This window comes from Eubalaena glacialis, chromosome 5, assembly GCF_028564815.1.
Source record: "Eubalaena glacialis isolate mEubGla1 chromosome 5, mEubGla1.1.hap2.+ XY, whole genome shotgun sequence".
In the NCBI taxonomy this organism is placed as follows: Eukaryota; Metazoa; Chordata; class Mammalia; order Artiodactyla; family Balaenidae; genus Eubalaena; species Eubalaena glacialis.
The window spans coordinates 64,065,748-64,088,700 of record NC_083720.1 but is presented as its reverse complement, the minus strand read 5'-3'; the positions used below and the strand labels follow the sequence as shown (position 1 = coordinate 64,088,700).

Below are 22,953 nucleotides of genomic sequence, written 5' to 3'. Positions count from 1 at the left end.
AGGATAATAGTAAACTTTTATTGATGGTTTATTGACAGCAGGCATTATTTTAAAAGATTTACATATAGTGACTCATTTACTGCTTACAATAACCTTATGAGGCAGGAAATATTACTGTCTCTATTTTACCAATAAGGAACTGAGGCACAGAACTGTTAAAAAAAAATGTATCCGTAAGGTTGCATTTAGGTAAATTGCTGGAACCTGAATACAAAGCCAGACAGCTTACTTTTAGAGCCCACAGTCTTAACTACGAGCCACATTTAACTAAGGTCATCCACTGATGGTGAAGGAGACATTGGAGGAGTCCGTCATCGAAGGAGTATGAAGGGAGGAAAGAGTCTCTCCAGAAACTGGAATAACATGATAAGATTATAAGGGATATAGAGAGCTCAGTTGAGACTTGGAATTACAAACTGAAAATGCTATCAATCAACCTGGTGATGTGATTTGCTCCAGAGGATCTCAGCTACTCAAACGCAGGCACTGAGAAGACAGACTATTGTGTTTATCTGAGGTTAGCATTTAGCGGGTATAGCAAAATGACAAAAAGACAACGGAGAGTGAGGGTGGCTGCAATAATCTACAGGGAAAGAGGCTTTGGGGAATACATTCCTCATATTAAAAAGCTCTTTCTATTATGCTAGTATTTTTTCTCTCATTGGTCTTTTCTGGCAAAGACTTTTGGTGAATAGAGCAGAGCCTTGCAATTCAGCTAAGTTCAACACACTCGTATAGAGAATTTAGTATATACTAGCCTCTCTGCTACATGCTAGGTATTTTGAACCAGGATTTTGCTCTTTGTTTACTATTAATGCCACTGGTACCAGAAATTTTGTCTAAAAGCAATGTATCAGATATTTAAGTGCCTTCACTCTGGCCTATCTATATATCCTATCTTGGTTACAGGGTCATATCACTGATTACTTTCAGATTTCTTTCATGTCACTTATGTCACTCCGTAATCAAAAAATGTTAATTTTCTAGTAACATGAACAGACCCTAAGTTAACACCTCAAATTTTATTTTACAATTTAAAAAGTTAAAATTTGCATCTGAGACAAATTACAAGGAGAGTCAAATATAAAATTCTGTAGATATCATAATGACCCATACCAGCAAAATTTTAGTAATTAAGACTTAGGTAATTGGAAGCTCTGAATAATCTTCAGGGTTGTTAGGACATTAGCTGATCATCAATACCCTATGAAAAACTTACTTTTATGATGACTCTCATGGACTGAAATTGTGTACTAGATTCTGAATCACAAAATTTTACATAGATTAAGCAATAATGAGATGGATCATTAGAAGTAATCTTACTTTGAACCTGTTAATGCAACGTGTGGCCCTTGATTTCAAAGGCAATAGAATTAGTTGTTAAAAATATGGAATCTGGGGGTGGGCTGCCGGGAACAGGGCGGAGTGCGGCCGCACGGGTGCGTCAAGGGGGAGAGGCAGCCACTGCGATAGACGTGTTCCTCATGATCCGGCGCCACAAGACCACCATCTTCACGGGATAGACGGGTTCCTCATAATCCGGCGTCACAAGACCACCATCTTCATGGACGCCAAGGAGTCGAGCACCGTGTTCGAGCTGAAGCGCATTGTCCAGGGCATCCTCAAGCGGCCGCTGGTGGAGCAGTGGCTGGCTGTACAAGGACGACCAGCTTCTGGACGACAGAAAGACATTGGGCGACTGTGGCTACACCAGCCAGACAGCATGGCCTCGGGCCCCAGCCACTGTGGGGCTAGCCTTCAGGGCAGATGAAGCCTTTGAGGCCCTGCACATCCAGCCCTTCTCCAGCCCACCCGAGCTGCTGGAGGTGATGAAGCCACAGGACTGAGGAAGCAGCGCCAATGAACAAGCTCTGCAGTGAGAGCCCCCCCCACCAACTGCCCCCCCAATAAGAGATTTGGGTGTCCCCCCCCAAAAAAAACACAGAATCTGGGACTTCCCTGGTGGCGCAGTGGTTAAGAATCTGCCTGCCAAAGCAAGGGGCGTGGATTCGAGCCCTGGTCCAGGAAGATCCCACATGCAGCGGAGCAACTAAGCCCGTGCACCACAACTACTGAGCCTGCACTGTAGAGCTCGTGAGCCACAACTACTGAGCCTGTGTGCCATAACTACTGAAGCCTGCACACCTAGAGCCCGTGCTCCACAACAAGAGAAGCCACAGCAATGAGAAGCCTGTGCACCGCAAAGAATAGTAGCCCCTGGTCGTTGCAACTAGAGAAAGCCCGTGCGCAGCAAGGAGGACCCAACGCAGCCAAAAATAAATAAATAAATAAATTAGTTAAAAAGAAAAGCTTGTGTATATATATATATATATATATATATATATATATATATATATAACTACAGAATCTTGGTCCCTCTTCCAAATCTACTGAATCAGAATCTGCATTTTAATAAGATCCCCAGGGAATTTGTATGCACATTACAGTTTGGGAAGCACTGGTCTGGGTCATCATTATAGTAATTAGTATTGTGATGGGTTGAAATGTGAACTCACATAAAACACCCACTGGTTTTTACGTTTTGTTCTAGAGATGAGCTGACCACATGTTAAGTCCTGATATTTTTTAGGTAAAAAGGTAGTTTGAGAGAAAAATGGGGAGAAGGAACTGAGGTCTCCTTTTATTTTAGACTTGATGTGATTGTCTGGTTGGCAAAAGCATCCATTCACAGTTCTGATATCCATTTTCTCTGGTCTTCTTTGTGGTCATACTCTGGCTTTCCTCTTTCCTTCTGCAGTTTTCCATATTCCTCAATTTAAAATCCCTGATTTGCAAAACCAATGGTTTCTATATTCTCAGCAGCCAAGTATTTATTGGGTAGAAATGAGTTAACCCAAGAAACATTTGAAGTTGGCAGGATTCTGATGGTTCAGGAAATTTTGAAAATCATCATATGGGGCTCTAAATATTGGAATGGTTGACAAGATTTTTCCAGGACATGGCAGATGTTGACTCACAGGAATTACTGTGATTAACCTTCAGCCAAAGTATGTTCAAGGCAGAGAGGTGAATCTGAGTCATTAGCTTTTGGTTCTGGAGCAATGAAAAATTACGGCATTTGCTCTGTCCATGCCCTTCCATACACAGATCACCTCATTTATATCATTGCTCCTTCGTGTTTCTTTTTCAAAAGTATAAAATGCCAAGGTGAGTGACCAAAAGAGAGCAGCTATTCAGTATATGGCAATGACAACCAAGCTAAGGTTTTCTTCTCGTCAAATATTTCTATTGCTCTTAACATGAGATCTAGTCTCCTAATTTTTAAAAAGTGCACAACACAGTATTGTTAACTATAGGTACTATGTTGTACTGTAGATCTCTAGAACTTATTCATCTTGAATAACTAAAAACTTATACCTATTGAACAAATCCCCACTCACCCTCTCCACTCCCCATCCCCTAGCCCCTAGCAACCACCATTCTAATGTCTACTTCTATTAGTTTGACTATTTTCGATGCCTTATATAAGTGGAATTATGCAGTATTTGTCCTTCAGTGACTGGATCATTTCACTTAGCATAATGTTCTCCAGGCTTATCCATGTTGTTGCATATGACAGGATTTCCTTCTTTATCTATTCATTCATCATCAGACACTTAGGTTGTTTCCATACCTTGGCTACTGTGAATAATGCTGTGATAAACATGGGAGTGCAAACACCACTTTGAGATAGTGATTTCCCTTCCTTTGGATATACACCCAGAAGTGGGCTTTCTGGATTATATGGTAGCTCTATAGTGCTGCAACATTTACATTCCCACCAACAGTGTACAAGGCTTCCAATTTCTCCACATCCTCACCAACACTTGTTAATTTGTTTTTTGAGAATAGTCTTCCTTTTCAAAAATTATTGAAATATACTTGGCATAAAATTGTGTAAATTTAAGGTGTACATGTTAATTTGTTATTATTTATATGAGGTGATATCTCATTGTGGTTTTGATTTGCGTTTCTTTGATGACAGTGATGTTGAGCACCTTTTCATATATCTGTTGGCCATTTGTATGTCTTTGAAGAAATGTCTATTCAAGTCCTTTGCCTATTTTTAAATTGGGTTATATATATATTTTGCTATTGAGTTGTAAGAGTTCCTTATATATTTTGAATATTAACGCCGTATCAGATATATGGTCTGCAAATATTTTCTCCCATTCCACAGGTTGCCCTTTAATTTTGTTAATTGTTTTCTTTGCTGTGCAGAGCTTTCTAGTTTGATGTAGTCCCACTTGTTTATTTTTGCTTTTGTTGTTTGTGCTTTTGGTGTCATGAACAAGAAAGCATTGTTAAGACCCTGTTTCCTTCTAGAAATTTTACAGTTTCAAGTATTACATTTACATTTTTAATACATTTTGAGTTTATTTTTGTATAAGACAAGGGTCCAATTTCATTCTTTTGTATGTGGATATTCAGTTTTCCCCACACCATTGTTGCAAAGACTATCCTTTCCCCATTGTGTGTTCTTGGAATCCTTGTGGAAGATCAGTTGACTACTTATAGGTCAGTTTATTTCTGGACTCTCTATTCTGTTCCATTGCTCTATATGTCTGTCTTTATGCCAGTAAAACACTGTTTTAATTACCTCAAGTGATCTACAGATTCAATGTTATCCCCATCAAAATCCCAATGGTATTTTTTACAGAAATATAAAAAAAGTCCTAAAATTCAAATGGAACCATAAGAGACCTCAAATAGCCAAAGCAATCTTGAGAAAGAAGAACAAAGCTGGAGGCATTACATTTTCTAATTTCAAAATATATTATAAATCTACAGTAATTAAAAAAAGCGTTCCCAAGTTTTGACTCTTACTTATTCTTCAGTTTCGTTTTGGGCTGTATTGGATTTCCTTATATAAGCATTTCCTCAAAATACCAATTCTCTGTCCTCGGCCTTTTTGCAGCTCTTTTGTCCTTTGCTTGGAATGCTTTCACTTTCCCGTCTCCCTTCTCCGAGTCAATTGCCCATCATCCTTCAGGTCTCAGCTGACAAGTTACTTACTCAAAGAGATCCTTCTTAACCAGTATTGATATTCCTCTCTACCAGACTAAGCTAATGACTCATGCTACCCAAACTATATGCTTCCATAACAGATTGCACTTCCTCTTTCCATATATATATATATATATATATATATATATATATATATATATATATATATATATATATATATATTTGTGTGTGTGTGTGTGTGTGTGTGTGTAATTATCTATTCAATGCTTCTCTTTCCTGTCAGGCTGAAAGATCTATGAGGGATGGTTACCATGTCCATCTCATACTCCGTTGTCTGCTTAGTACCTGCTACAATGCAGGGCACATAGTACAAACTCAATAAGTGATTGAATGCTTTGGAGACTCTATTGGAAAGAAGCAGTGGTATATCGTAGCCTATCAGGATAGGAAATTCAGAGATGTCTCATTAGCTACAAGAAGTAGGAACCATAAAGTCCGGGACCAAGGTCACATTTTCTATCTGCTGGGACCAAATGATCTCTTGTCTCTATTCTTCTTGCACCCTTGCTTTATCTGTTTCTTTCTGCACTTCACTCTTTTTACCCATGCCAAATCAGCCTTTACTCTATAAGAACTCCATTACTGGCTTGTCTAATACCAAGTAACAAGTGCTACTAAATCATAAGTTTTCTGTAGTGCACAATTCAGTGGCCCCATATCCTGAAATTAATGAGAAAGATGAACAGTAAGATGTATGCCCTTGATTCTATGGTTACTTCTTTGGTTTTCCAGAAGCCAATAGAAAGACATATGAGAACTTAGAGAATTTTTTAAAAATCCTGAGCACCTCATGGACCCTCTTCCACAGAGCATCAGTGTTTGGTCCCAAAGAAACAAGGCCAAGAACTCTCATAATCTCCAAATGCTGACAGAGCCACCATTGAAAGCCAGCCAACATGAACTTTTTCTTGTTGAATGGACACCACAGGAAATGATCATCAGTGAAAGAACTAACTTGATTTGTCTGATGGCCCTACAGAGACAAAGTTTTATTTATTTTTAAAACAGAACTAGAAATAGTTCCTTAAATTTTTAATTTTACTGTAAAGTTTGCTACCAGGCACAGGCAATTATATGCTTTGAGGAGCATGTATGGTGAAGCAGATGCATTTATGCTGAGACACATTCAGAGAAGAAAAAGTGGGCAAATTATATGGGGGCATATGGGCTTTGGTAAAAGACTCAGCCAATTGTCCCCACATCTCAAGAGCAAGACACAGCTTATATTTTGGAATAGCGGAAATCATACTTTTGTGGATGTAGATGAACGCTTAAGTGTGATACATCAGGCAGCAGAGGCTGCCACTTGGAGCAATGCTGATTTATTTTAGGTAAGCTAAGCCAAGGGAAACCCATAATTTTCTAAGGAAGAGATTTTGCAATCATCTTTAAACTTTCAGATGCTAATTCCTATCTTATTTCTATAACCACCCGCTCTAGAGCATGTTTAATGAAAATAAGAGATGATGGCTGTCATATCTTAAGTGAGCTAAATTTTATCTGTGCTGAAAATCAATGTGAAATAATCTCTAATTATAAAGCTGGGAAACAGAACATTTCAGCACATGTGCGTTAAAGGAGCAGGTCCCTAGTTCTTACCATTAGAGCTGTCTTGAAAATTACTCACATATGCTAAAAGGGGAAAAGATTGAGCTTCTTCATCAGTGTTTTAAAAAAAATCTAAATATTTTGCAATTATGATGAAGTTTGGCCTGAACACCGATTTTTTTCTATGTTGGTGATTAAAGACATTTTATTTTACATGAAAAATGTCTCTGATTTGTGTAATACTGAATGCAGAAATTATATAGCATATCATACATAATTTTGCAAATGCTAAAAGATGGTATATGCCAGGTGTCGTGCTAAATGCCTCACATGTTATCTGCCTTAGGTTTACTTCCCAGTCAAGATAATGATCAAGTGGCAAAAACTCCCCATGGGACTAACTCTACTAAAAAGTTTCCAAAAGATTCAGAAATCTACTTCAGATCTTCAGACAACAGCAACACAACAGCAAACCATAGAGAAAAGAACATAAAACATGCTTTTATATGATATATAGCTTCTTTAAATATTTTAAAGGGTTGGGTTTTTATGGCTTGGGAAACATGATGATACTAATCATTTATCTTTGTACTTAAATAACAAGTCATATTTAATCTAAATCAAATCATTAATCTACATATGTTATGTACTGCTATGTGCTGAGATATGTAAGGGAGGTTTCCATATGGAACTAAATTCATAAACTCATTTCTTCAGCTTTTCTTCCCTTTCAACTCAGTAGTCCACTTTCAAAACTGTGATTAAGAAAGAGGAAACATATAGCAGCAAAAAAAAAAAAGGATTCTTGAAAATCTCATAAATAATTGGGCCATGTTATACAGTTGATGGTCTTTTTTGCATTGCTGCTCACATTTTGAAAACTGCATTTTCTCCCTCAGTTTCCAAAACCACCAGTGAAAAAAATGATCTCTACAGGCATTAAAAGCCCCCTTAAGAATTGAATGGACAAATGATCATCTACACTATGTGGGTAAATCTTTTTAGACTGGTCATTTTTATCCTTCAAATTGCACATAACTTTGTGCTGGAATTGATGTTAAACTTAACAAGGTGCTCTGATCTTAAATCAACTCTCAGATTTTTCTTTTGTTTAGAGATCATGGAAGTGTTGCTGAAAATTCTCAGTTTCGTAAAGGATCTGCCCATAAACTTCAAAAATCCTAAACCACCTCAGGTCTCACTAAATGAAAATACATTTGATCACATTTACCTATGTGAAGGGGAAAATTAACCAAATCAACTCTTATGAGGCTCTATCAACTCGTTTTGAATTGTTGTAAAAGGCATTAGTGGAACATTGATTAGTAACTAAAAGCTGAAATAGACTTCGTTGATCAAGGGATAAAAAAACTCTGAAAAATGTTGATCTTATTATTACTGTTTTTCAGCTATATCCTTAAGGCTGGGTCAAATTAATTCATCAACAACTCAGCTGAACAGTTGATATTCCACTTTAGAGCAAGGAAACCACATCCATCGATCACCCCAACATTATTGAGTTATACTAAATTTCTCTCACTTTAAAAGTCTCTTAAGCAGAGAATGTCAAAATCTTTTATGCTAAGAAGGAATACCTACCTCTTAGCTGAAATTTCATGGCTGAATTTTGTGCATTTCTTGGTGAAATAATGTTGCCTCTCAGTATAATTCAACGTCTTCTGGCTTTTATAAGGTCGCCTATATCCCACAACTTTTGAACTGGGATGTCTATTTTATATTAAAATGGTATATTTACTATTCTGCTGGGGCACTGCAAGGGATAGAAAGGAAATTTGCACACCATTCTAATGCAGGCTGCCTTTAAGAAGCCATCATAACTGACAATCACATTCCAGTGTATGTTTTCTTGAAGTCACTTGGTCAGAAATGTGTTTCATCATTCACTGACAATTTCAACCTATCTTTTCAGTATGAACTCTAGGCCACTCAACTGTGAATAACATTTAATTATAAGCTCAATTATTTTATTGAAAATGCAGGATCTTATACATATATTTGTCAAATTGATTAGTATGTGAAAATGAAGATTGAATATAAGTCTGGAAGCTCTCCTACAGTTACTTAATAAAAAAAGCCCATTTTTTCCACTTAGAATAGTAGGTCCTTAAAAGTCCAAAGACATGGATTTCTATGATATTTTTCATGTCAGTCAGTCAATAATTTACTAAGCACCCACTGTGTGCCTATGTTTATTGTATATAAATGTCAATACTTTCATCTTGAGAAAATGAAAGCCAAGATTTGTTATAATCACATAGTTCTTTTTTTAAATTAGAAAACAAAGACTATACTACCTGAAATCTTTCAACTCCCAACTCATCTGACTTGTGTTTATATTGTTGTGGGGTTTTGTTCTAGTCCTTTGATGCTCAAAGCTGGTTTGCAGCCCAGATGCAACTATCACCTGAAGCTTGTGGGAAATACTTACAAACTATCTATCCGATAATGAGTTAACATCCAAAATATATAAGAAACTTATACAACTCAAGAGCAAAACAAACAAGCAAGCAATCTGATTAAAACTGAGCAGAGGTCCTGAGTAGACATTTTTCCAAAGGAGACATGCAAATTGCCAACAGGTACACAAAAAATGCTCAGCATTACTAACCATCAGGGAAATGCAAACCAAAACTACAATGACATGGCATCTCATACATTTTGGGATGTCTATTATTAAAAAAAGGGGGGGATAACAATTGTTGGTGAGGATGTGTAGAAAAGGGAAACCGTGTGCACTACTGGTGGAAATGTAAATTGCTACAGCTAATGTAGAAAACAGTAGGCAGTTTCCTCAAAAAATTAAAAATAGAACTACCATATGATCCCGCAATTCCATTTGTGGGAATATATCTGCAGGAAATGAAATAACTATCTTGAAAAGGTATCTGCATCCCTATGTTCATTGCAGCATTATTCACAATAGCCAAGACATGGAAACAACCTATCGATGGATGTATGGATAAAGAAGTTGTGATATATATACATACAATGGAATATTATTCAGCCTTTAAAAAGAAGGAGATCCTGTCATTTATGAGAACATGGATGGACCCTAAGGGCATTATGCTAAGTGAAATAAATCAGACAGAGAAAGACAAATACCGTGTGATCTCACTTGTATGTGGAACATAAACGTGCCAGACTCATAAAAGCAGAGAGTGGAATGGTGATTGTCAGGAGCTAGGTTGGGGTGGGTGGAGGAAATGGGGGGATGTTGATCAAAGTATGCAAACTTCCAGGAAGAAAATGAGTAAGTTCTGGGGACCTAATATATAGCATGATCACTATAGTTAAAAATACTGTATTATATACCTGAAAGAGAGTAAATCTTAAATGTTCTCAACACACACACACAGAGGTAATTATATGAGGTGATGGAGCTGTGAACTAACCCTATAGTAATCATTTCATGATAAATAGGTATATCAAATCATCACATTGTATGCCTTAAACTTTTACACAATGCTATACATGAATTGTATCTCAATAAAGCTGAAAAAATTAAAGGTAAAGAGAAAAAAGAAATACCATATCTCAGGTCCCATCCTTAGATCTACTGAATTAGAATCTGCATTTTAACATGATCCCCAGGTGATTGGTAAATTTGAGAGGCACTGATACATATTGTACCATGAAATTAGAGACAAAGTATAAATTTTTCAAAGAAGAAAGAGCTATTTAGATATAACTATTACGTGATTAAACTATTAAGTGAATAAAGAATTATTCATTGTTGTTGATTATTGGTTTATAAATAGATTGAAGTTTTTTGTTTTGCTGATGAGCAATATTTATGTGACAACAAAATAACTCATTAAGGATTAAGAAATATAAAACAAGACATTTTTACATACTACTAAATAATTGGCTTGGATTGTTGTTATTGTTTCAATTAAGTGTTTATTTTAGAGAGCTGTATATGAAACATCATTTGGATAACCCATTATAAGATAATAAATGCTTTGCATCTTAAATGTTAGAGCTCATCATTATTTCTCCGGTATATGCATGGTAGATGCCATTATCCAAATTGTATAGGTGAAGAAAAGAGGTCAAAGAATTTAAGCCATTACCCAATATAGTGTGATGTGTTTGTTGGGCCTGTTCATTTGCCCAACTTGAACAAATTGCCATGATAGAAACCCAACTTAAGCCAGCGTAAACATAATTGAAAATTCTGGAATGTTTGTATCTAGAATACAGCAGATATGAGGGATACGGGGCTCAAGGCACACCTTACCAGCTTAACACTCTCAGCGGAAAAAGTAACACTTGTCCTCTCCTTGGTGGCTCCGGCAGAAATTCCTGGCAGGCACTCTCACTGGCTCACTTTGAGTCACTGTGGCCAGAGGGATAGGATAGAATTGAACAGGACATGTGACCACTTGTGTGGCCAAGAGGAGAGGATTAAAGAAACAACAGGATCAGTGTCAGTGCCTATAAAGCATGAGGAAGAGGTTGTCCCTGGAAAGAGGGATTCTGAGTTTTAGAAGGGTAAAAGAAAATAAAAATCAATATGATGGTAAGTGCTTGAACTGGGTCAAGATCATACACTGAGGAGTTTCGATCTCTCTTTTCAATTACACTTTACAGAAACATTGAAGCAGTAGCTTTCATTTGGTTGTGGTGATGGGATGTGCTCATATTGAAATTTCCTGGAGGAGTATTTAAGCATACATTCACCTGCATAGAGCCTTAGAGTGATATAGTAAGGGTCTCAGGTGAGAGTGGGTGGAACAATGTGAGGGCAGAATCCAAGGTTTCACCAGATATCTATCTGTACTTAAGTACTTTAATTTATTCAAAATATTCTCTAAATTGGGTCTCAATTGGACAGTGATAAAAGATTAGTAAATGTCAGGCATCTTGGTTTTATTTATTTATTTATTTTTAAACATCTTTATTGGAGTGTAATTGCTTTACAATGGTGTGTTAGTTTCTGCTGTATAACAAAGTGAATCAGCTATACATATACATTTATCCCCATTTCTCCTCCCTCTTGCGTCTCCCTCCCACCCTCCCTATCCCACCCCTCTAGGTGGACACAAAGCACCAAGCTGATCTCCCTGTGCCATGTGGCTGCTTCCCACTAGCTATCTATTTTACATTTGGTAGTGTATATATGTCGGTGCTACTCTCTCACTTTGTCCCAGCTTGGCATCTTGGTTTTAATAATATAATGCCTTTTTATTTTAAAGAAAATAAATGTGTGTCATATTCCCCGTCCCCCTCATTTTCTTTTTTGGTAACCACAACTGTGGAAAGCCCATCTGTTCAGATTAAGAATTCATGTTAGTATGGCAGGTGGCAAGTGGGTCCTTACCTGGGAAGAAATAAATAGCCCCTCAACAGTTGCCTTGAGAAATGCAAGCAACACATCATTAAAACTCAAAACAATTGTTTGCCACATTTCTTTAATGCTTCTGGTATGTATGATGATCAACATTAATGATTACAATGAGAATTACCAATCTTGAGGTTATCAGTTACTAAGGTCTTTCTAGCCACATTTATAGGAATAAATGAGAGAAAAATATCAATCGATGCTATCTTGCATAAATAATTTTTTCACCCCATGCATCTGAGGGTTGGGCCATCATAAGTTTTCAAGCCCTTAGGAAAAGATACCAGTTTCCCCAATCCTTCATTAAATGTGTATTAATGCATTCTTTATCTCTTCTTTAATGGTCCCTAAATTCTAAAGTATTTTTCACTTTTGGATCTTTTTGTGTATAATGTTTTATTTAAATCTTTCTGATCTCTACAGGTAAATAGCTAATGATCACTGTTAACTTCTTTCAATGTAACATGATTAATTATAACTCCAGTGTTTGTAACTACTATATCTATGATAATACAATGTTGCTTATCCTTATCTTTAAATCCCCAGCCAGTTTCTAATATCTGCCCTTCTATATAACCTTGCCCTTTTTCAACAGAGTGCTTGACGAGGTATCAGTCTCTAATCATTTAGATTATAGAAAAATCCCCTAAAGTCTTTTCAACTGAGTTTCTTTTTAACCTGAACACTGAAATCCTCCCTTATGTAGTACAAATCTTTCTTCATTCTCTGAAAGTCACTTCAAAAGATGTTTCATATTTCTAGAAAATGGGTAAACCTCACTATACTCAGATGCCATCTTGTTCAAAGCTTTTAATGCTTTGTTTAAGGCATGTTACTACAGTGCTAGGATAAGACTTACCACATGTAAAGATATTTACAGCATTGAGTAGGCTGTGAAATACAATCATCTTGGGCAGCAGAGCCAGAATGTGAAGAGTACTAAAATTAAGATGCTCTCTTTCTATTCCTTGACTGTAACTCCTTTCAACTTCACACCTTTTGAAAATCAAAGCCTACTATTAAAATAAAGCCATATAGAAATAAGTCCTCTTTTTCAAATGCCTAATAAAAACTGAAATTGAATTTAATTGATGCCCCTTAAACTAATCTCTCTGTGGTTTCATTTTCAACATTAGCAACAAAAAGACTATTAAAAAAGGAATCCAAATCGCAAAATCTGCACTTAATCCTCCACTGCTAAATTTAAGAATCTTTGTGTGGCATGGACATGAAATATGCCTATGTATTTATAAGATATTTTAAGCATAAACCAAGCCATCTGTCCATCTTCGTGTCTCCCCACTTTTCATGCTATTCTCTTTCCTACCCTTAGTAGCTCTTCCTTTTAGCTTTAAAGCAATACACAGGTTTAATAAAAATAGACACCTGAGCTCATGTGTTACCAAAAAAAACTACGCATATATCACTAAGTATATATCATTTATGTTTGTAAAATGTCTATTTCTATATACATATCAGTGTATTACTATGGATACACAGAAAAAGCACTGGAAGAATACTCACCAGGTTATTTAACTAACTGAGGAGGAGTGGGATGGGTTGGTGTAGAGGGCAGGAAATGAAGACAGACTTCTAGGTTTACATGTTTTAGTTTTTACATTACACAAAAAAACACACATATATTTAACTTGCACAGACATTTTACAAAATTAAATGCACTTTCAAACTATTGCTTCCCATTTATGGAGAATTTTGGGACAAGGCTGAAATCCCACTCCTTGGTCATTGACAATCTACCCTTCCAAGCATCTAAGTGAAAAGAGGTGAATTTCAGTAAGATAGAGGAGCAAGCAATATTAAGCACAGAGAAGTGGAGGAAGTTGGAGAGTGGCAAACAGACACTGTTTTGGTAACAAGAAGTGATGGGAGATGTCCAAGAAAGTATCTTCAGTAGCATATCAAGGGTAGAAATCAGAAGTTGGGGTAAGCAGGAAACCATAAACAACAACAAAAAAAGACAACCTACAGACTGGGAGAAAATATTTGCAAATGATGCAACCAACAAGGGCTTAATTTCCCAAATATACAAACAGCTCATACAACTCAACAACAAAAAACAAACCAATCAAAAGACCTAAATAGGCATTTCTCCAAAGAACACATAAAGATGGCCAATAGGCACATGAAAAGATGCTCAACATCACTAATCATTGGAGAAATGCAAATCAAAACTACAATGGGATACCACCTCACAAAGGTCAGAGTGGCCATCATTAAAAAGTCTGCAGGACTTCCCTCGTGGCACAGTGGTCAAGAATCTGCCGGCCAATGCAGGGTACATGGTTGGAGCCCTGCCCCGGGAAAATACCACATGCCGCGGAGCAACTAAGCCCGTGCACCACAACTTCTGAGCCTGCACTCTAGAGCTAATGAGCCACAACAACTGAGACCACATGCCACAACTACTGAAGTCCATGTGCCTAGAGCCCGTGCTCCGCAACAAGAGAAGCCACTGCAATGAGAAACCCGCGCACTGCAATGAAGAGTAGCCTCGGCTCTCTGCAACTAGAGAAAGTCCACACACAGCAACAAAGACCCAACACAGCCAAATAAAGAAGAAAAAAAAAAGTCTGCAAATAACAAATGCTGGAGAGGATATGGAGAAAAGTGAACCCTCTTATACTGTTGGCGGGCATGTAAGTTGGTGCAGCCACTATGGAAAACAGGATGGAGGTTCCTCAAAAAACTAAAAATAGAGAATCCTAAAGATGCTATCAGAAAACTACTAGAGCTAATCAATGAATCTGGTAAAGTAGCAGGATACAAAATTAATGCACAGAAATCTCTTGCATTCCTATACATTAATGATGAAAAATCTGAAAGAGAAATTAAGGAAACACTTCCATTTACCACTGCAATAAAAAGAATCAAATACCTAGGAATAAACCTACCTAAGGAGACAAAAGACCTGTATGCAGAAAACTATAAGACACTGATGAAAGAAATTAAAGATGATACAAACAGATGGAGAGATATACCATGTTCTTGGATTGGAAGAATCAATATTGTGAAAATGACTATACTACCCAAAGTAATCTACAGATTCAATGCGATCCCTATCAAACTACCAAGGGCAGTTTTCACAGAACTAGAACAAAAAATTTCACAATTTGTATGGAAACACAAAAGACCCCGAATAGCCAAAGCAATCTTGAGAAAGAAAAATGGAGCTGGAGGAACCAGGCTCCCTGACTTCAGACTATACTATAAAGCTACAGTAATCAAGACAGTATGGTACTGGCACAAAAACAGAAATATAGATCAATGGAAGAGTATAGAAAGCCCAGAGATAAACCCATGCACATAGGGTCACCTTATCTTTGATAAAGGAGGCAAGAATATACAGTGGAGAAAAGACAGCCTCTTCAATAAGTGGTGCTGGGAAAACTGGACAGCTAATGAATAAAAGAATGAAATTAGAACACTCCCTAACACCATACACAAAAATAAACTCAAAATGGATTAAAGACCTAAATGTAAGGAAAGATACTATAAAACTCTTAGAGGAAAACACAGGCAGAACACTATATGACATAAATCACAGCAAGATCCTTTTTGACCCACCTCCTAGAGAAATGGAAATAAAAACAAAAATAAACAAATGGGACCTAATGAAACTTAAAAGCTTTTGCACAGCAAAGGAAACCATAAACAAGACCAAAAGACAACCCTCAGAATGGGAGAAAATATTTGCAAATGAAGCAACTGACAAGGGATTAATCTCCAAAATATACAAGCAGCTCAATATCAAAGAAACAAAAAACCCAATCCAAAAACGGGCAGAAGACGTAAACAGACATTTCTTCAAAAAAGATATACAGATTGCCAACAAACACATGAAAGGATGCTCAACGTCACTAATCATTAGAGAAATGCAAATCAAAACTACAATGAGGTATTACCTCAAACCAGTCAGAATGGCCATCATCGAAAAATCTACGAACAATAAATGCTAGAGAGGGTGTGGAGAAAAGGGAACCCTCTTACACTGTTGGTGGGACTGTAAATTGATACAGCCACTACGGAGAACAACATGGAGGTTCCTTAAAAAACTAAAAACAGAACTACCATATGACCCAGCAATCCCACTACTGGGCATATTCCCTGAGAAAACCATAATTCAAAAAGAGTCATGTACCACAATGCTCATTGCAGCACTATTTACAAGAGCCAGGACATGGAAGCAACCTAAGTGTCCATCGACAGATGAATGGATAAAGAAGATGTGGCATATATATACAATAGAATATTACTCAGCCATAAAAAGAAACGAAATTGAGTTATTTGTAGTGAGGTGGATGGACCTAGAGTGTGTCATACAGTGTGAAGTAAGTCAGAAAGAGAAAAACAAATACCGTATGCTAACACATATATATGGAATGTAAAAAAAACCCAAAAATGGTTCTGAGGAACCTAGGGACAGGAAAGGAATAAAGACGCAGATGTAGAGAATGTACTTGAGGACATGGGGAGGGGGAAGGGTAAGTTGGGATGAAGTGAGAGAGTGGCATGGACATATATATGCTACCAAATGTAAAATAGATAGCTAGTATGAAGCAGCTGCATAGCATAGGGAGATCAGCTTTGTGCTTTGTGACCACCTAGAGCGGTGGGATAGGGAGGAGATATGGGGATATATGTATATGTATAGCTGATTCACTTTGTTATAAAGCAGAAACTAAGACATCACTGTAAAGCAATTATACTCCAATAAAGATGTTAAAAAAATAAAAAAATAAATAAAACACACGGGACTTCCCTGGTGGCGCAGTGGTTAAGAATCCACCTGCCAATGCAGGGAACAAGGGTTCGAGCCCTGGTAGGGGAAGATCCCACATGCTGCAGAGCAACTAAGCCCGTGCACCACAACTACTGAAGCCCTCGTGCCTAGAGCGCATGCTACGCAACAAAAGAAGGCACTGTAATGAGAAGCCCACGCACAACAACTAAGACCCAATGTAGCCAAAAATAAATAAATAAATAAATAAATTTCTTAAAAAAATAAATGAATAAAACACACACAGAAGTAAAATAAAATAAAATAAGATACAAATTAACATATCTACAAAACAAAAGCAGACTCACAGGTATAGAGAACAGATGTGTGGTTGCCAAGGGGGAGGGGGGAGGGGAGGGAAGGAATGGAAGTTTGGGATTAGCAGAAGCAAACTATTATATGTAGGATGTATAAACAAAAAGGTCCTATTGTATAGCACAGGGAACTATATTCAGTATCCTGTGACAAACCATAATGAAAAAGAATATGAAAATGAATATATATATATGTATAACTGAGTCACTTTGCTGTACAGAAGAAATTACAATATTGTAGATCAACTATATGTCAATAAAATTAAATATATATATATATATATATATATATATATATATATATATATATATATATATATATGGCAAACTCCAAACTCCAGAGATTAATACAATGTGGTTCTAATATTAGTTTTCAATCCACATTCATTACAATATGGGGAACCTCCAGGATAGAATTGGTTAGTAAACAGTCAATCTAGTTACTTTTGTTTTATTGACTTTATTTTGTTTTTAAGATTTATTTATTATTTATTTATTTTTGGCTGCGTCGGGTCTTAGTTGTGGCATGCGGGATATTCGTTGAGGCATGTGGGATCTTTCACTGTGGCGTGTGGGCTTCTCTCTAGCTGTGGCGTGCGGGTTTTCTCTCTGTAGTTGTGGTGTGCAGGTTCCAGGGCGCGTGGGCTCTGTAGTTGTGGCGTGCAGGTTCCAGAGCGCGTGGGCTCCATAGTTTGAGGCATGCAGGCTCTCTAGTTGAGGCGCACGAGCTCAGTAGTTGTGACGTGTGGCCTTAGTTGCCCCGCGGCATGTGGGATCTTAGTTCCCTGACCAGGGATCGAACCCGCGTCCCCTGCATTGTAAGGCGGATTCTTTATCACTGGACCACCAGGGAAGTCCCGACTTTATTTTTTAAAGCAGTTTTAGGTTCACAGAAAAATTGAAGAGAAGGTACAGATTCCCATGTGTGCTCCACCCCAACATATGCATAGCTTCTCTCATTATCAACATCTCCCAGCAGAGCGGTATAGTAGCTACAGTTGGTGAACCTGCACTGACACATCATAATCACCCAAAGTCCATAGTTTACATTAAAGTTCACTCTTTTGTCCATCTAGTTTTATATCCACCTTCTATTTCATTACCTTGATTTCATGTCTCTGATGTAAGCCACCTGAATATGCTTCCTAATTAAAGTTATGCAGTCCCAGCTAGTTGCTTGTTTCAGCACCAACATGCTAATTGAGGGGACTTCTCAGTATCTCTATCTGAGATTGCTTGAGGTTGAGTGGGGCTCTAAAATCCAAGCCCACTGCTTCATCTACCAGGTTATGGCTCATGTGTTCATCATTTCGACACTGGCTGTTTGTTTTTTTTCCTAATGGCTATTGCACTTTGTTTCAGGAGCTGTTTGGGTGCAGGCACAGAGAAAGAAGATAGTTAAGTTTATCTACCTTGTGGTTTAGCTATCAAGTGTAACAAAAGGACAAAGGAGAAAGGGAGTGAGAGCATCTTTATAGTGACAAACGTTAAGTCTATGTTGGCAAAGGGAAAAGTGAATATAATAGAAGACTAATGGACAGGAACAAATTGGAGAATCACATGCTCTGGGAAGGAGTAGGTTACATGGTACATCTAAAAAGTGTTAAAGTATCTGTTTTCTGTGTTTTGGAAATTAGGGTATGGGTAAGAGCTTTGGAAAGTAAGCTCTCACAAGGAGAAATTACTTGAATTGGTGCTACATTTGCTTTCAATAGAAATGTTGCAGTTGATTAATCCACAAATCAGTAAAATGCTAAGAAGGATGAAAATCGCATTGGAAATAAATTAATTAGGAAAGTTTAGATAGTCTAAAAATTGAGTCATCATGAGGAGGCAGGTTGTCACTTCCCATTAAGCCTTCTCACAAAAAAAAAACTCTGTGCTTTTGGAGACAAGAATGTGCTGCTAGAATTCAATGCTTCATCAAGAGATGAGGGTATGAAATAGAGCTACTAAAAAGAAAAAAGAAATGAATGTTTTCTCTCCTCTAATCTGCTCCAAATGAAGTCATATAATCATGGATGGTTCAATTTACTTAGCGTGCCCCAAAGAGCAGAAGGCAGGTTTAGTTCCATGGATATTTGCATATTTAGAAATCTTTGGTCCATTACTTAAAGAAATAACACATCATCGAATAGTTATTTCTTATTAGGAAATATGGCCTCTGAGTTCTGTCATATGACATGAAAGGGAGAAAATAAACATAGAAGGAAGCATAACAAGTCCTAAAACTTTTCATGATAAAGACTTCTAAGTACAAGGTTCATGTGTAATCAAAGCATGTGTATCTGAAAAATGGTTTAAAACATGAATGAATGTGTCCCACACACCCCCAATCTCTTCCTAAGGCACTTTCTTGTACCACCTGGCTCTTCCCCATTCAAACTGGATTGACGTTTAATCTATCCCTTGCCACAGGGCAGATTTTACCAGCTGAACACAGATCACAAGGGAGTCATCTCTGTCATGTTTGAATCATCTAAAGTCTCTTGAAATTTACAACAGAGGCACTAGTTTGAAAGAAATGATGTTTTGAGAATCAAAGCCCTGAAGGATTTGAGACATAAAGTTTATGCCATAAAAAATACATTTGGGTGAATAGATTAAGGCCAGAATAACCTTGTCCCCTGAATATTCTATAAACTACGAAAGAGGGAGGAGTTGCCAAGGGAAAGAAGAGAGAAAATACCTCAGTGTGTCCCTGATGAAGATGCTGTGTCTTACTCCTCACCTGAGGTCCAGAAGCAGTTGAGGAGTTTCACATAAGTTTAAGTAAATTGCAGGTCTGTAATTCCAATTACATGTCATATGCACTAGGAGTGCTGGATTTTTTAAATCCTCATTTTTATAACAATACAGATTTGGTGAATTGAAAGCAGAGGTTTAGAATCTGTGCCTTGCCTTGCAGGGGAAAAAAGATAAATTTGCTCCCTATGACTATACAACAAAGCAAAAATGACTATAAAATGTAGTTAGGCAGACACACCTAAAGCATCCTCATAGAGTTCTCCTGCTTTGCCATGTGGTACAGGAGTTAACAGAACTTTCCTCATGTGGCCAAAGAATGATGAGGGCATGGCCTAGAGAGCTGATGACCCTGATCCCTGGAAGATTTGATGGCTGAGATGGTGAGGGCACTGAAGTTATCTACCTGTACCAAGTGGAGAATGGAGGATGCTGAGAATGTCCCATGGGACACCAGCCTGGATGCCTTGGGACCAGATGTTCCTTACTTCCTCTCTGCCACATCCTCATTCTCATACCTTGGCATCTTGGATCTTCAGATCCTCAAGAATTAGGGAAAATACTGGCATCCTGGGGAATAAAGTCAATCATTAACTGAGACAACCAGGAATTGACTATCACCACCCAGAACTGACTTTTTCAAGAAGAATTGGAGGACGTGAGATAAAAACTGAAATCTTCTTTATTAAGAAATAGTTTTTTTTCCTACTCTGGAGTTTGTGCCTGAGAAGTTAACAGCATCTTTGAGTACACACAGATCCCAGATCAACAGCAGAGATGCATTATGGGGTAGATATTCATTTTTATGAAAAAATTCTTTACTTTATAAAATAATGCACCAGATTGCAATGCATACAAATATTGAATCATTATGTTGTACACCTGAAACTAATATAATGCCATATGTCAATTATACCTGAATTAGAAAAATAAAAAGGAATAATGTATAGATCATATATCTAATAATATTTTAAAATAAATTAAAAGTAAAATAAAATAATGCACAAAGGAATGCTTTTAAAATTCTTCACTCTAAGTGCATATAACCTATTATTGGAGTTATAGAAATGTAATTTATATAAATGTTTTGGGAAATCATCAATTGTCTGATTGAAACAAGCCCATTTAACAAAACTCAAGCATCCACATTGCCGTAGAGCTGAAGGAACTCGTGCCTCTTTCAGTTAGAATCCAATAAGAAACAGTCGACATTAACATGCATGAGCAAATGGACAGGAAAGAGGGACTATCTGCTGAGAATTGATGGTGAGGTCTGAGCCTTCCTTTGGTGGCACCTGAAAAAAGTTTAGTTGAAGATGGGGAGGCATTCGTTTTTGGATGAACACTGGAGAACCACATGTGTACCAGCACACGTGCACAACCGTGGGAATAAGACAAAAAGAGAAGCAAGGAAATTCTGTGGGAGGTGGAGCAGGGTTGATTAGGAATCACAGAAGGCCGATAAGTAGAGTCAGTTCCTCTCAAGCCCTCATTTATGGAGCTATTTCTCCCCCCTGCAGTGTGAACACAGGAGCTTGTTCTTCAGCTTGATTACTCTGTAAGTTGCAGGAGACAAAATACGGTCTGGAGGGATCAGGCGATGTTTAGGACTGCCCTTCACCTCCACCAATTAGCCTCATTGGGCCCCTCTTGCCCATTTTACTCCTATAAGCTACTCAGGGCATCACCTATGAATTTGAGTTCTCTTTCTCAGGGCATAAAAATGCCAGCAAAGTTTTAACAATCATCTCATTCCTTTAAGTCACAAACCAGTTTAGAGCAAGAGTATAAAACAGAGTGGAGTATGGTATGAAAATAGTATTTCCTTTTCCCTTGCTTCCAGGCATGTAAGCTTACAACAGTTATTGAGGACACCAAGGATCTTCACAAAGTACAGGACAACAATACCAGCACATTGTATATATAAATATATATATACATATATATGTATGCATTATATATATATATGTATGTAGTCGATTCTTGTTATTCATGGTAATTATGTTTTATAAAGTCACCATGGACACGGAATTAGAGAATTGCTTCTAGAGGAAATAAGAGTTAGTTTCCTATAAGCCTCTGGTCACAACATTGTCATCAACCGATTAACACATAACTTTGTTTTATGTGTCTTTCTATTTAAAGACACCTTATTTAATATATACAGTCATCCCTTGGTACCTGTCGGGGATTGATTCCAGGACCCACTAGGGTTACCAAAATCCAAGGATGCTCAAGACCCGTAGTCAGCCCTCTGTATCCACAGTTCCACATCCACAGGTTCAACCAACTGGGGATCATGTAGTACTGTAGTATTTACTATTGAAAAAAAATCCACATATAGGTGGACCCATGGAGTTAAAACCTATGTTGTTAAAGGGTCAGCTATAATGTTAATTCAATAGCATTGAACTTACAACAGCACTATAACTTCTACCTGAACAAAGCTTATCTAATAGAGGTATATTCTCCATAAGGCCTATCACAGCCTTCTTGCACTTAGGAACACTAGGCAGCACTTCAGCACTACACTTGGGGGCCATTTTAAACAGCAAAATCACCAACAGGAGAGAAAAAAAAGAGGCTAGAAATGTGGCACAAAAAGATCACAAAAAGGACACCTGTTTTCATTATGAGAGCTGAAACGGGAAGGCAGAATATCACCCTATTCAAACTCAGCTGGAAATACACAAGCCAGGCAATTCAAATTTGGGGGGTTACAAATAAATTTTAGTGGGAAGGCAAGTTTGCAAGTAGAGAATATGAATAATGAGGACTCGTGGATGTTAGTGGGTGCAAATCATGGTGATTTTTCTTCATCAATGAGAGTGCAAATTATTGAAAAGTTTTCTTCATTCCTATTGGTATTCAGATTTAGGAATGCTCTAAATGTTTATAGCAATCCATATGTTGTGTATCAAAGCACACTGCAGAAAAGGTTCCCAGGAAACAGACACTGAGGCAATGATTTGCATGCATGAGGTTTACTGGAATGTGCTCCTGGGATCAACCCCTGCAGGGAAATGAGGGCACGGGGGATGCTGGAGCTAGAATGGCCCTTAGAGTTGTCTGACATCGAAGCAGAGGAGCTGGATTTTTACAACTCCCCTTAAGACAAGTCACTAATGCAGGCTGTCCTTCAGAAGGAGCTGTGA

The 22,953-nt window shown here is 37.6% G+C and overlaps 1 pseudogene; it reads left to right on the top strand.

The window, feature by feature from the left end:
• The first annotated feature begins 283 nt into the window (after positions 1-283).
• On the top strand, positions 284-1,880 carry LOC133091780 (elongin-B-like; annotated as a pseudogene).
• The last annotated feature ends 21,073 nt before the right edge of the window (positions 1,881-22,953 follow it).